A 16,382-nucleotide genomic window follows, 5' to 3' on the forward strand; every position below is an offset into this window, starting at 1 on the left:
TCGGTGAGCAGGGAGCACACATGCTTTCCATATGCAGTAAGCATTTTATGTGGTAGTTGGCAACACAGCTGAGCCGGTGCGGTAATCGTTGGACTGTGCTGCTGGTGAATAGTGGCAGTGGTGCTAAACTCTGTGCCGTCTGCCAAAGTGCCCACCACAGGAACGGACTCGTGTCCTCAACATCTGCCGACTGCCAGCACCATTAATGTCTCTATTGTGCCCTGATGCTGGTCCTGGCATCTTTATGGGCACAGAAAGCTCTCCTGGGCAAATGTTACTGAAGAGAATAAGTGCTTTCTGAAATACAGTGGGTAGTTCCTGATTGGAGAGACCTATTGGAGATCCTTTCATGTTAATAATACTATCTTTGCATTTGATCAATTTCATTTCAGAGTATAAAATAACATATGTGCAGAACGTGATCCAGATCCTTAGCTTTGAGAAGGAGATTTCTGGAGGGGCGGGAGGGGGCGGGGTGGTGGCAAAAACGCTGTATTCGCAGCCAAGAGCTTAACAATAAAAAAGCCTACATATCACTTATAAGTAAGTACACACATTTATTTGACACTTCGCAATATAACTACTGACCACATACCTATACTGTGGTCAATTTAACATAATAAAGCTTTAGTTTTTTTTTAAAACCACCTTTGTTACATTGACGTTTCTTGGCTGTAGTGCCTTTCACCTTTCTAAGTCCACCCGGCACAGTGGGATCAACATAATCCAGATTTTTGGATGCAAAAACGATTTTTTTTTTACATTGAATCCTGATTAAAGGTCAGATTCGATTACCAAATATGAATTCTTATCCGGTGGATCAGAATTAAAAAAATGTAGTTTTGAAAAACCCAATTCTAACATTTAATGCTATCCGAGTGCTGAATTCTGATCAGATATCTTTTGAAAAACTGGGCCCTGGGGCTTGCTGAACTGAACAAATCGCCTGTAATGTCCGAACGGACGTGTCCACAAGCTTCACGGGAGTTGTCTGAAGGTAACCCGACATTTCCACATCAAAGTTATATGGGCCATTCCATGGTAAAAAAAATAAATACAAATCCTGACCTTCTCTCATAGATATAGGACCAGTGGCAATTTTAGCATGTAAATCTTGGTGGGGCAAAAAAAAGAATTGTGGGATGCAAGCCAGCAAAGCCACTACACAACACAACACTAAACAATACGTTAATTGCACTATAACAGTGACAAACGGTGCCCACAAACTGTTAGGGCCTACATAAAGCTGTCCCAACAACAGAGTCCCAACAGCAGTCCCAACACCTTACCACTGCTACACCTGGCTTTCAGCGGAACAGTTAATTCAGCCTCATTTATTGCCTTTTTACAAAACATAGCTGACATGGCTGACTTGCTTGTTGGTAGAAACAAATGTGGTTTCTACTGACAATTGAGATGTACAAACTATGGCATAAGCAGACAACAAGTGGATAAGAGGCAATCTGTAATTTCGATTAAGACTTTAATGAGCGAACGACGATGGATGTAGTCAATATAAATATTTGTTCAGCACTTTTGAAATGTACAGCAACAGAATTCAGAACATGGGCCGTTCTTACTGTGTACTACTATCAGTAGCACGGTCAAAGATGTACAAAAAAGTTTGCAAACAAGCACAGACCTGCCATGGATGATGAGTTTACAATATCGCGTTGGTAAAAATAGACCAAATTATTTGGGTGAGGCACATGGGCTACTAACAGGTTACTACACAACATACACGTAGTATTACTTTCTTAGCTACAGCATACATATCTCTGTGGCATCCTACATAATTTTTGAAGACATTTTTGGACTCACGTTGTTGTGATGTGATTGGTCAGGAAAGTAGAATCTGACAATTAATCTTAATGGTTGTACAGTCGTCTCAAATAAAACTGTGAAGGACCTCGGCGTTACTCTGGACCCTGATCTCTCTTTTGAAGAACATATCAAAACCATTTCGAGGACAGCTTTTTTCCATCTACGTAACATTGCAAAAATCAGAAACTTTCTGTCCAAAAATGATGCAGAAAAATGAATCCATGCTTTTGTCACTTCTAGGTTAGACTACTGCAATGCTCTATTTTCCGGCTACCCGGATAAAGCACTAAATAAACTTCAGTTGGTGCTAAATACGGCTGCTAGAATCCTGACTAGAACCAAAAAATTTGATCATATTACTCCAGTGCTAGCCTCTCTACACCGGCTTCCTGTCAAAGCAAGGGCTGATTTCAAGGTTTTACTGCTAACCTACAAAGCATTACATGGGCTTGCTCCTACCTATCTCTCTGATTTGGTCCTGCCGTACATACCTACACGTACGCTACGGTCACAAGACGCAGGCCTCCTAATTGTCCCTAGAATTTCTAAGCAAACAGCTGGAGGCAGGGCTTTCTCCTATAGAGCTCCATTTTTATGGAACGGTCTGCCTACCCATGTCAGAGACGCAAACTCGGTCTCAACCTTTAAGTCTTTACTGAAGACTCATCTCTTCAGTGGGTCATATGATTGAGTGTAGTCTGGCCCAGGAGTGGGAAGGTGAACGGAAAGGCTCTGGAGCAACGAACCGCCCTTGCTGTCTCTGCCTGGCCGGTTCCCCTCTTTCCACTGGGATTCTCTGCCTCTAACCCTATTACAGGGGCTGAGTCACTGGCTTGCTGGGGCTCTCTCATGCCGTCCCTGGAGGGGGTGCGTCACCTGAGTGGGTTGATTCACTGTTGTGGTCATCCTGTCTGGGTTGGCGCCCCCCCCCCCCCCTTGGGTTGTGCCGTGGCGGAGATCTTTGTGGGCTATACTCAGCCTTGTCTCAGGATGGTAAGTTGGTGGTTGAAGATATCCCTCTAGTGGTGTGGGGGCTGTGCTTTGGCAAAGTGGGTGGGGTTATATCCTTCCTGTTTGGCCCTGTCCGGGGGTGTCCTCGGATGGGGCCACAGTGTCTCCTGACCCCTCCTGTCTCAGCCTCCAGTATTTATGCTGCAGTAGTTTATGTGTCGGGGGGCTGGGGTCAGTTTGTTATATCTGGAGTACTTCTCCTGTCCTATTCGGTGTCCTGTGTGAATCTAAGTGTGCGTTCTCTAATTCTCTCCTTCTCTCTTTCTTTCTCTCTCTCGGAGGACCTGAGCCCTAGGACCATGCCCCAGGACTACCTGACATGATGACTCCTTGCTGTCCCCAGTCCACCTGGCCATGCTGCTGTTCCAGTTTCAACTGACCTGAGCCCTAGGACCATGCCCCAGGACTACCTGACATGATGACTCCTTGCTGTCCCCAGTCCACCTGGCCATGCTGCTGCTCCAGTTTCAACTTCCACCTGACTGTGCTGCTGCTCCAGTTTCAACTGTTCTGCCTTATTATTATTCGACCATGCTGGTCATTTATGAACATTTGAACATCTTGGCCATGTTCTGTTATAATCTCCACCCGGCACAGCCAGAAGAGGACTGGCCACCCCACATAGCCTGGTTCCTCTCTAGGTTTCTTCCTAGGTATTGGCCTTTCTAGGGAGTTTTTCCTAGCCACCGTGCTTCTACACCTGCATTGCTTGCTGTTTGGGGTTTTAGGCTGGGTTTCTGTACAGCACTTTGAGATATCAGCTGATGTACGAAGGGCTATATAAATACATTTGATTTGATTTGATTTAGTGCCGCGGTCCTTCGTGGGCAAATTTTGTAATCAAACACAAAGATGCTGGATTTCCAATGCTGAGTTAAATGACCATTCAAAACATATTTTCCCAGTCATATCTCGTTTTTCCAGAGTTTCTAGTTGTCTTGAAATCACAGTTAGCCACAGATTCCTTCCCAAACCACACATCTTTTTATTTGCAATTTCCAACTTGTTGTGTAACGTTTATGTCCAGTAGTCGATGAGCACCGATACGTTTTATCTCTAATTTATCTTCATATGACAAGGATTGAAAATGATTTTCCAGTAAATTGTCGACTTGATTCATGGTGATGACTGCTAGCTTGCTAGCTAAGTTTTTGAAAGTATGATGTTGACATGTTGGACATCAGTCCAATCAAAGCTACTGTAGATATAATGTGATTTGATTATATCTGTGGCCAATGACCTTGAGCCTTCTGGGATGTGCACTTCTAATATAACTCTATGGAAAAACACAAATCACAAAACATTTTCTAGCTCTAACCTTAGACAATGGGGTGACGTACTGTCCCATGAGTTACAGAAAACTGAGCCAATCGTGACAGAAAACTGAGCCAATAAGACGTAACGCTCTGTATTTTCTGCTGGTCAGCCCCACCACCACAGAAAGCCCTGAGCTAGGCTGAAACGCCTGCATTTTGGAGCTGCCTTACTCAAGAAAGCAAAAAAGAGACCATGTTTGTATGCGGCTTTATAAACTCAATTAAAACATTTTTTTAAACATTGTTTGCAAACTGATATGTGACACCCCCCCAAAATCATATACTGTATATTTGATTTGATTGATTGATTGATTTATTACCTAAAAGTGTGGGGCTCAAAACAGGTGGGGCTCTGCTCCACCTGCCCTGAATGACATTGCCACTGTATAGGACCATGGTTGGGTAGGTTACTTTCTAAAGGTAATCCGTTACAGTTACAAGTTAACTGTCCAAAATTGTAATCAGTAAAGTAACTTTTGGATTACCCAAACTCAGTAATGTAATCTGATTACATTACTTTTAGATTACTTCACCCCTTAAGAGTCTTTAGAAGAAGACAAAAAATGTATGTTACCAATTGAATGACATCTATTGCAGGATAAATCAATGTTAAAGTTTACATAGCTGGCCATATATGGATGTTAAATGTTACTTTATTGGTTGGTTATGTAGGCTTCTTCTAACCCATTGCTTTCTACTACATATAATAATACGATTAAATTATATATTTACATTAAAAACCAGTCTATCAGAATTCCAGTCATTCCAATAAATGTTATACCCCTTGATCTTCAAGAATAGGACTTGGAAATATGGAAGTATAGATTAGGCAAATTGTTATTTTTATTTATTTATTTTTATTTCACCTTTATTTAACCAGGTAGGCTAGTTGAGAACAAGTTCTCATTTGCAACTGCGACCTGGCCAAGATAAAGCAAAGCAGTTCGACACATACAACAACACAGAGTTACACATGGAATAAACAAACATACAATCAAAAATACAGTAGAAAAATCTATATACAGCATGTGCATATGAGGTAGGATAAGAGAAGTAAGACAATAAATAGGCCATGGTGGCGAAGTAATAATGGTAGGATGTACAGAAGATGAATGTGCAAGTAGAGATACTGGGGTGCAAAGGAGCAAGATAAATAAATAAATACAGTATGGGGATGAGGTATATTGGATGGGATAATTACAGGTGAGCTATGTACAGGTGCAGTGATCTGTGAGCTGCTCTGACAGCTGGTGCTTAAAGCTAGTGAGGGAGGTAAGAGTCACCAGCTTCAGAGATTTTTGCAGTTCGTTCCAGTCGTTGGCAGCAGAGAACTGGAATGAGAGGCCAAAGGAGGAATTGGCTTTGGGGGTGACCAGTGAGATATACCTGCTGGAGCGCATGCTATGGGTGGGAGCTGCTATGGTGACCAGTGAGCTGAGATAAGGTGGGGCTTTACCTAGCAGAGACTTGTAGATGACCTGGAGCCAGTGGGTTTGGCGACGAGTATGAAGCGGTGGCCAGCCAATGAGAGCGTACAGGTCGCAGTGGTGGGTAATATATGGGGCTTTGGTGACAAAATGGATGGCACTGTGATAAACTGCATCCAATTTGTTGAGTAGAGTGTTAGAGGCTATTTTATAGATGACATAGCCGAAGCCGAGGATCTGTAGGATGGTCAGTTTTATGAGGGTATGTTTGGTTGCATGAGTGAAGGGAATGCTTTGTTGCGAAATAGGAAGCAGATTCTAGATTTCATTTTGGATTGGAGATGCTTAATATGAGTCTGGAAGGAGAGTTTACAGTCTAACCAGACACCTAGGTATTTGTAGTTGTCCACATATTCTAAGTCAGAACTGTCCAGAGTAGTTATGCTGGACGGGCGGGCAGGTGCGGGCAGTGATCGGTTGAAGAGCATGCACTTAGTTTTACTTGCATTTAAGAGCAGTTGGAGGCCATGGAAGGAGAGTTGTATGGCATTGAAGCTCGTCTGGAGGTTAGTTAACACAGTGTCCAAAGAGGGGCCAGAAGTATACGGAATGGTGTCGTCTGCGTAGAGGTGGATCAGAGACTCACCAGCAGCGAGAGCGACATCATTGATGTATACAGAGAAGAGTCGGCCTGAGAATTGAACCCTGTGGCACCCCCATAGAGACTGCAAGAGGTCCGGACAACAGGCCCTCCGATTTGACACACTGAACTCTATCAGAGAAGTAGTTGGTGAACCAGGCAAGGCAATCATTTGAGAAACCAAGGCTGTTGAGTCTGCCAATAGAATGTGGTGATTGACAGAGTCGAAAGACTTGGCCAGGTCGATGAATATGGCTGCACAGTAATGTCTCTTATCGATGGCGGTTATGATATCGTTTAGGACCTTGAGCGTGGCTGAGGTGCACCTATGACCAGCTCTGAAACCAGATTGCATAGCGGAGAAGGTAAGGTGGGATTCGGAGTGGTCTGTTTGTTGACTTGGCTTTCAAAGACCTTAGAAAGGCAGGGTAGGATAGATATAGGTCTGTAGCAATTTGGGCCTAGAGTGTCTCCCCCTTTGAAGAGGGGGATGACCGCGGCAGCTTTCCAATCTTTGGGAATCTCAGACGATACGAAAGAGTAATAGGGGTTGCAACAATTTCAGCAGATCATTTTTTAAATGGCTTGTTACACCTGAGCATGAACCCAAAACTAAGGACTTATTAGCCAGCCATACTCTGTTGTTTATGATTTTGTTGTTCATGGAGGACTGATTGGGCTCATTGATTCGAGTTGAAAAATAAATTCTGGCTCTCCAGACAAGAGTGTGCAAAGCTGTAATGAAGGCAAAGGGTGGCTACATTGAAGAATCTAAAATCTAAAATCTATTTTGATTTGTTTAACAACCATTCCTCATGTGTTATTTCATAGTTTTGATGTATTCACTATTATTTTTCAATGTAGAAAATAGTAAAAATAAATAAAAAACCTTGAATGAGTAGGTGTGTCCAAACGTTTGACTGGTACTGTATATAAGTCCAAAAATAGATGTAGTAACTACGGATTGCCCCTTTAAGTCTATCAAAAGTGTGCAAGTTTGAGCATGTGTCCATTAGGCCTATGGATTAAAAAAAATGTATTATCATCAATTAGATTGAGCAATAAAAGCCCCACTTTCATTCCATGGTCTTGGATCCGCACTATGCAGCTGTGAAAACAATGATTATTGGCAGCTTAAACTTCTTGAATTCAACCATTGTTGGGTTCAAATACACATTTAGATGTGTGAACAGCCATCCACCACAACCACAATCCGTAAGGCGCAAATAGCTAAATGAGAGAGCAGCAGTGTGATTCACATCAACGCTCTATGTAGATAGCAATAATAAGTGATATCCGTATCGCTGTAGACTACACCACTACTGTCTGGATAATCTTTGGATGGCGAGAACAGTCGCACCATTGGAAGACATAGCTTGGATTGTAGCCTACCAAAGCCAAGTCCTGCTGTTTCCCGCGATCCGTCAAACACATTTCGTGTGTCATCATAGTGGTCTCTGACTTGTGGTCAGACTCGCTCAGGGGGAACAAACTTCAATTTGCACCTTTTTTCAATGCTGATTTGAATGTCATTGAGAAAACATAATTTGAACATGTGGTGAGGAGTAGAATAGGGAAGCAGTCCCAGAGACCCACTTCCACAACAAGATTAACTGAAATGTTGTTCCAATAAATATCTTCACAAAAATGAGGAAATTGGGCCACTGAAATCCTTTGTTGGATATTTTGTCATCTTTCCCATCTCTCTCTCTCTCCTCTCAAACGGTCTGATCTCTGATGTCATCACAGAGGAATTCCTCTCCTTCTCTGTGTCCTCTCTCTCTCCAGACCTTGCTGCTCCACTCCGCATGTTGTTGCTGCACAGTGGTCTGTTCTAAACATGTTGACAGGCCTGCTCTGTCTGCTAAAGTCCTTCTGGAGAATCCTGGGTTGTATTCATAAGGCACCATATTGAAGAAAATGGACTGAAACACTCCTTTTGTTTCCCGTTGCAAAATGTTTCAAAGCGTTTTCCATCGCATGCCCTTATGAATACGACCCAGTTTCAGCTGCTCAAAGATCACCACAAGCCATTATCTGTTTCATGAAGACATCCCAGGAGACACTCCAGAACACAATAAACAGGATATTCATCTAAGATGATCTAACTAAATCAATTACAAATCAGTTATTGCAAGGCTTATGGACCTTAACAATTATGTTTATTTTACCATGATATTTAGATGATTATAATGATCGTAACTCAACATGTTCCTTATGCTATAGTTAATAGCATATTGGGGACTTGTAGAGCTTAATACTTAGCCTATGATGTTTCAATATAATTACCCACAGAAGTTGAATTATGTTTATATGAGGATAACAAATGAGTCTTACAGCAACAATAACACTATTGTTTAATAAGAAGACTTAAATGTTAGATGTAACATCAGACTATTTAAGACTGAAATAGGTTTTAAAAGGAATTCACAGCGTGCTTCTACTAGGAATATCAATCCAGAGGGTGTCATTCAACTGAATAAAACATTTGTGCATGATTGACTTAGTACTTAGTACTTCTAGAGAGCCATGAGCAAGCGTATACCACAAGCGAACAGTTCTACTAAAACATATTGGGTGATAAATTATTTATCTCTCTCAAAGACATGAATCGAACCGAAAAGTGATTCGTTTTCCTTTGAACTGTGAATAGAAAATGAGACGCATAAACGCGTTTGAAAAGTGTATACTGACGTCCAGCTTACTGATATTTCCCTTGCCTATTAGTACGTTGGTTAGTGCTGACATCTGGTGGCAGTATAGAATTTCATACTGGTGAGACTTAGGAAAAGTAGGAATTCATACCGCGGAGGACATGGAAAATTATGATGATTATTATTCAAAGTGACTATGTGGAAAGCAGTTAACGCTTAAAAACTGTGCAATAGAGCAAGCCAGTATTTCAGGACACCTTATAATTAAAGGCCCTATCTTATAAAATTGAGATTTCCATCAAAATGAGCATCACCAAAGTGACATTGCTAAGCATCACGATAGAGAGGTTAGATGTAGGATAAGGAGAGATGGGAATAACTGGAACCTGCACAGTAGGCAATCGTCTGAAATCATGTGGAAACTGAACACAGAGTCAGTGTCCCTTCCATTGACTCATTGACTTTTGTGTGGGTGGGTGGGTGTGCGTGTGCATGGGCGTGTGTGTTCTGTATGTATGTGAAGGCATGCCATTTACAGTTTATCTGATGAGTGTTCTTAACCTATTGCAATATTGTTATATTATATGATTTGTATTATGTGATATATTTCATGTGGAAGCAGCAGCACTAAGATAAAATACCCCTCAGGGACAATACAGTTAAACTTATCTTATCTTTGTCTTTGGGTGAGACAAGGCTGAAAAATCCATCCCTCCAACCTTTTCCCTCCAAGTCTCCAAGTTTTGCTTGCCTGAGGTAGAGTATTGATGCAGGCACTAATACCGCACTGAATGAGCTGTATTCCGCAATAAGCAAACAGGAAAACGTTCACCCAGAGGCGGTGCTCCTAGTAGCCGGGGATTTTATTGCAGGGAAACTTAAATCCGTCTTACCAAGTTTCTATCAGCATATTAAATGTGCAACCAGAGGGGAAAAAAACTCTGGACCACCTTTACTCCACACACAGAGACGCATTCAAAGCTCTCCCTTCCCCTCCATTTGGCAAATCTGACCATAATTCTATCCTCCTGATTCCTGCTTACAAGCAAAAATTAAAGCAGGAAGCACCAGTGACTCGATCAATAAAAAAGTGTCAGATGAAACATATGCTAAGCTACAGGACTGTTTTGCTAAGAAGTCACTACAGAGTGATAATTCTAACAATTGAAATGCTAGTCCTTTGTACATGAACGCTCACTCATTTGGGAACAATTGCGATCAATCAATATATTTACGCTCAGTGTGTCATCGTGATCGCTGGTGAAAAGTTCATTTCTATTGTAGAATTGTCCGTCTCTCTCCCTCTCTCTCGCTGTCGTGGTTATAGTGGGTAGTTCAGAGTGACATTCATTAGTTTCGTTATAGAATGGATGTTTTGGCGGTTGTCGTTCTTCGCGTTCAACGATACTGAATTCCTCGCTGCAGACTAGTAATTAATATCAAAGACTTGTTCTTATTCTGTCGGTATCGATAGTCTAAGAGTTTAACCACGTGGTATGGTTAAAAGATTCAGCAATGGTCTACATCCTTTGTCTCCCCTAATGGAGAAAAACATGGTTTGCAACCTTTAGCCATCTCGTAATTGAGGTAAGCTCGGTCTGCTGATCGAAAACCCGAGTGGGGGTTTTATTCGGGAAGGCAGAAAAGGACTGTCCCAGGACGCCTGACCCTAACTGGACTCAGGGGCGGTCCTCTGATTTAGTTAACTCCAATCCCCTTTTTGAGTTTTCCTTCATTAAACAGTCCAAAATCACATTGTAAAATTGTGTAAACAGTATCATACTCACTCATTCATCTTATACAAAAATGAGATGTAACCTCATATCTGCGGCTATTATATAAACAGCTTTATGGTAATGTGGCCACACCGTCTCCCATGAGCTTCCCCAAGTTGTGACAAACGGACCAGTTCGTAGCTGGATTCTTCACCGATCTTTTATACTTTCTCCGGAACATGAAATTTGTTCATACCTCAAGTTCTGTGAGGTGGAAGGAATTCCTTTGTTCTCCATGAAAATCTACTCTCTCTATACTGTGCGTCCATGAGGAGATTCTCAGGAATTTACGACTTCTCTCTGACCACAGCAACCTAGTTGAAGGAGGAAATGGGGAGGCAGGGAGAGGGGGATGGGCTTGCTATACCCAAAGAGGCCAACGTTATGACAGACCGTACATACATACCTCAACCATATATATATAGACTTGTTTATACTGTATTATTGACTGTATGTTTGTTTTACTCCATGTGTAACTCTGTGTCGTTGTATCTGTCGAACATAAATAAATAAATAAAACCAGAAGCCATGGATTACAGACAATCCACACTTTTTTAGAGGGTGGATCAGCTTAATATTGCGGAAAGAATGTTGCTTCCAATGTAATTGTCTGCATAATTTCCAATCCCCCATATTTTTGGGGTAAATATATATATCCATACACACATGCATATATATACACATATATACATACACATACCTAAATAGACATACATACTTTTTTAAAGAATATACCTTTATTATTATTCCCCGCAAACCCTACCGCCGATCCCCCCAATTGAAGTAAACCAATAAACACTTCTGCTTCTACCTTCAATCCATACATCTTATACACATTCTACAGACACAGTCTACTTTACAATAGTTCTCTCTTGTTTGTTCTTAGTCCTTCCTCTATTTCTGATAGAAGCAGAAGTTTCTGTCCATCCAGTTTGATTTCTATTTGTAACTGTGCTATTTCACAAAAGTTCCGAACATATATATATTTTACAGATCCCGTATGCTTTACATTGTTTATCTTGTTATTAGTCCCACCCTTCAGCTCCATTCAACCCCTCCCATCTTTCTCTCAACATCATCCATTTCGGATTTCTACTTGCCATATATTTTTCAACTGTGCTGTGATGCTTCACAAAATAACTGAACCTTCCTATTCTCATAGCTTCTACAGATTGTAAATTAAAAATAAACATTTTTACTAAAATAATTATTATATTATTGATTGATTGACTATGGCTTTTCAAATCACCCAGTATTGCTATCTGTAGTGTTAGTTCCAGGCAAATGTTGCAATTCTTCAGCCATTCCTGGACCTGTGACCAAAAATGAGCTACATATGGACAATACCAAAATAAATTATCTAATGACTCTGCCTCCTCACAGCAGAATCTGCAGAGCTGGGAAGATTGTATCCCCCATATATATAACATTCAATTAGTTGCAATAATTTTGTATAGTAATTTATATTGAAAAATTTGAAGTTTTGAATCCGGCGTTGTTTTGCATATCAATTCATAAACCATGTGCCATGGAGTGGGCACATCGAAAATCTCCTCCCAACTATTTTGCAATTTACATGGCACAGCTGTCAGTTTTTGGTCCTTAAATGAAATTGGTATATGTTTTTATTTATCACACTTTTCTTTAACCATTTATGTTCTTTAATACAGGGCCGACATACAAGTTCCTTACTATTTTCCCCTTCTACTTGCCTCTTCCTTTTTTGTGGTAATGCTGCAATTAATTGGTTGTAATTTTGGGTAGAGCAGACATTTCCATATGTCTGTGTTAGCTGCATGTGTGACATAACTCCACCAGTCCTATTTATGATATCATTCACTAAAATTATACCTTTTTTTGCCGTTCCAAATAAAATGTAATCTTTTTTGTTCATATAATTTAAAAATCAGGTCACTAGGTGTAGGCAAAACCATAAGCAAATAGGTCAACTGTGATATAACTAAGGAGTTAATCAGGGTGATTTTTCCACAAATAGACAGGTATTTTCCTTTCCATGGTAGCAAGATCTTATCTATTTTTGCTAACTTTCTATAAACATATATTGGAGTGAGATCATTTCTTTCTTTTGGGATTTGTATACGGAGTATGTCCACATCTCTGTCAGACCATTTAATTGGTAAACTACATGGTAATGTACAATGTGAATGTTTTAGTGATCCAATACGTAATATGGTACATTTATCATAATTTGGTTTTAATCCAGAGGCTTGTTCTTATTCTGCTATCCTGTCCTCTCCTCTCTGGAGGATAGCAGAATAAGAACAAGTCTCTGGATCCTCTAAGAGGCCGTGGAGAGACTCCAATTGTGGTTTTAGAAAACATGAATCATCAGCGTACAGTGACACCTTAGTTTTTAAGCCACGGATTTCTAATCCCTTAATATTATTGTTTGATCTAATCTTTGCAGCTAACAGTTCGATGGCAATAATAAATAGATATGCCGATATTGCACAACCTTGTTTTACTCCTCTAGATAGTTTAAAACTTTCTGAGATGTAGCCATTATTTACTATTTTACACATAGTGTTGCTATACATAACCTTAACCCATTTTATAAGAGATTCCGCAAAATTGAAATATTCTAGGCATTTATATATAAACACCAGTCGTACTTTATCAAAAGCCTTTTCAAAATCAGCTATGAAAACCAGGCCTGGTGTCCCTGATATTTCATAGTGTTCTATTGTTTCCAGTACTTGTCTTATATTATCTCCAATGTATCGTCCATGTAAAAAACCTGTCTGATTCGGATGAATAATATCTGACAATACTTTTTAAATTCTATGTGCCAAGCATTTGGCTAGGATTTTTGCATCACAACACTGAAGTGTAAGAGGTCTCCAATGTTTTAAATGGACTGGATCTTTATATATACCACTTGGGTCCTGTTTCAGTAATAATGATATCAGACCTTCTTGTTGCGTGTCTGATAATCTACCATTTATATAGGAGTGGTTAAAACAAGCCAATAATGGTCCTTTGAGTATACTAAATAAAGTTTAGTATACTTCCACTGGTATGCCATCCAGCCCTGGAGTTTTCCCATCCTTAAAGGCCCCAATTGCCTCAAGCAGTTCCTCCTCTGCAATTTGGCCTTCACATGAGTCTTTCTGTACAGATATTAATTTTACATTATTATTAGGAAAAAAATCCATACAATTAGTTTCAGTTAGTGGAGATGGAGGAGTCTGAAATGAAAACATATTTTTAAAGTACTTTACTTCCTCTTTCAAAATATCATTTGGTGAATCATGCGTGACTCCATCATTTGTAACAAGTTTTAATACATTCTTTTGGGTAGCATTTCCATATTGAAGATTGAAAAAGAATTTGGTGCATTTTCCCCATATTCCATCCAGTTCGCTTTATTTTTATAATATATTACACTGGATCTTTCTTGAATAAGTTCCTCCATTTCTTTTTGTTTTTCCTCTAACTTATTCTGTGCCTCTATAGTGCCGTTTTTATTGCTATCTAACTGTACTGTTAGTCCTTCAATTTCCTTTGTTAATATGATCTATATTGTTCTACATTGCTTTTGTTTTATAGATGAGTACTGAATTGCATTGCCTCTAAAGGCACATTTAAAAGTGTCCCATACAGTAAGGGGACCTGCTGTACCTATGTTATGTCTGAAAAAGTCAGTTATAAATTCTTCTGTCCTAGTTCTAAACAATTTATCATCTAGTAGGCTTTGATTACATTTTCAATATCCTCGCCCACGTGGAAATTCTGTAAGAGTAATATATATGCCAATTATGTGATAATCCGACCGCATTCTGTCCCCTATGAACACTTTTTAAACTTTTGGTGCCAGAGAGAATGGTATAAGAAAGTAGTCAAGGCGACTAGCTTGATTAAGCCTCCGCCATGTATATCTCACTAGGTCAGGTTATTTAAGTCTCCATATATCCACTAATTCCAATATATCCATGACATTCATGATTTCCTTAAGTGCCTGAGGGTGATAGTTTGTAGTGTGATTTCCTTTCCGGTCCATAGAGGTATTTAAGACCGTATTAAAATCTCCCACCATAATAATAGAGTCTAGTATTGCTTGTAGAGTTGATAGATTCTTATATACAGTGAGGCAAAAAAGTATTTAGTCAGCCACCTATTGTGCAAGTTCTCCCATTTAAAAAGATGAGAGAGGCCTGTCATTTTCATCATAGGTACACTTCAACTATGACAGACAAAATGAGAAAAAAAATCCAGAAAATCACATTGAAGGATTTTTTAAAAATGTATTTGCAAATTATGGTGGAAAATAACATATTTTACTTCTTCGCAACAGTTGTGGGATACACATATACACCCACACACACTCAACCCATACCCCCACACAACCATAAGCTCACTTACTCAACAATTGCACCACCCCAGAGCCCAACTCAAGATTGGTCTTGATTTAGAAATGTACTTGCAGTTGCAGCTGCACGAGAAGGCCTGCAAGACCGCACAAAAAAATAGGCAAAAATTAAGAGATTTTATTTACCATTGTCACATCCTAGAGGATGGAGGTCAAATGTACACCTTTTCCCTGAAACACCCACAATACGGTCACTCGTATTGACCATATTCCCAAGCATCTCCATGCAGTCCAACTTTGATTCTGTGCCACTAGGGTCACAATAATATACCCCCTCTCTGAATGTCCTAGTGTGACCCCCCCCCCAAGGGTTACTGCAGCTAGTGTTGCCAGCACTGCCACTGCCTGGGTGGGGGCACCCCACCGGAATCCCCACCGGCTAGGTACAAGGTCATCAAGGTTCTCATTAGCAGCTTTTAGAATTTCCTTGTGTAGTATGCTCTCCCTTTAGGGGGCTTTGGCTTTGCAGGACCAACCCTGCCAAGCAGGCTCAGAATCTTGAGGGGGCAGTGCTGCTAAAGGCTAGAGCTGCTGCTTTCAAGGAGTGGGACTCTAACCTGGAAGCTTATAAGAAATACCTCCGACGAACCATCAAACAGGCAAAACGTCAATACAGGACTACAAAGGGAAGCACAGCCAAGAGCTGCCCAGTGACACGAGCCAACCAGACGAGCTAAACTACTTCTATGCTTGCTTCGAGGCAAATAGTACTGAAACATGCAGGAGCACACCAGCTGTTCTGGAAGACTGTGTGATCATGCTCTCCGCAGCCGATGTGAGTAAGACCTTTAAACAGGTCAACATTTTCAAGGCCGCAGGGACAGACAGATTACCAGGACATGTACTGCGAGCATACGTTGACCAACTGGTAAGTGTCTTCACTGACATTTTCTACCTCTCCCTGTCCGAGTCTGTAATACCAACATGTTTTAAGCAGACCACAATAGTGCCTGTGCCCAAGAACACTAAGGTAACCTGCCTAAATGACTACCGACCCGTAGCGTCTGTAGTCATGAAGTGCTTTGAAATGCTGGTCAGGGCTCACATCAACACCATTATCCCAGAAACCCTAGGCCCACTCCAATTTGCATACCACCTTAACAGATGCACAGGTGATGCATTCTCTATTGCACTCCACACTTCTCTTTCCCACCTGGACAGAAGGAACACCTATGTGAGAATGCTATTCATTGACTACAGCGCAGCGTTTAACACCATAGTGCCCTCAAAGCTCATCAATAAGCTAAGGACCCTGGGACTAAACCCTTCCCTCTGAAACTAGATCCTTGAATTCCTGACGGGCCACCCCCAGGTGGTAAGGGTAGGTAACAACACATTCGCCACA

The sequence above is a fragment of the Oncorhynchus kisutch genome, linkage group LG3, assembly GCF_002021735.2.
Source record: "Oncorhynchus kisutch isolate 150728-3 linkage group LG3, Okis_V2, whole genome shotgun sequence".
In the NCBI taxonomy this organism is placed as follows: Eukaryota; Metazoa; Chordata; class Actinopteri; order Salmoniformes; family Salmonidae; genus Oncorhynchus; species Oncorhynchus kisutch.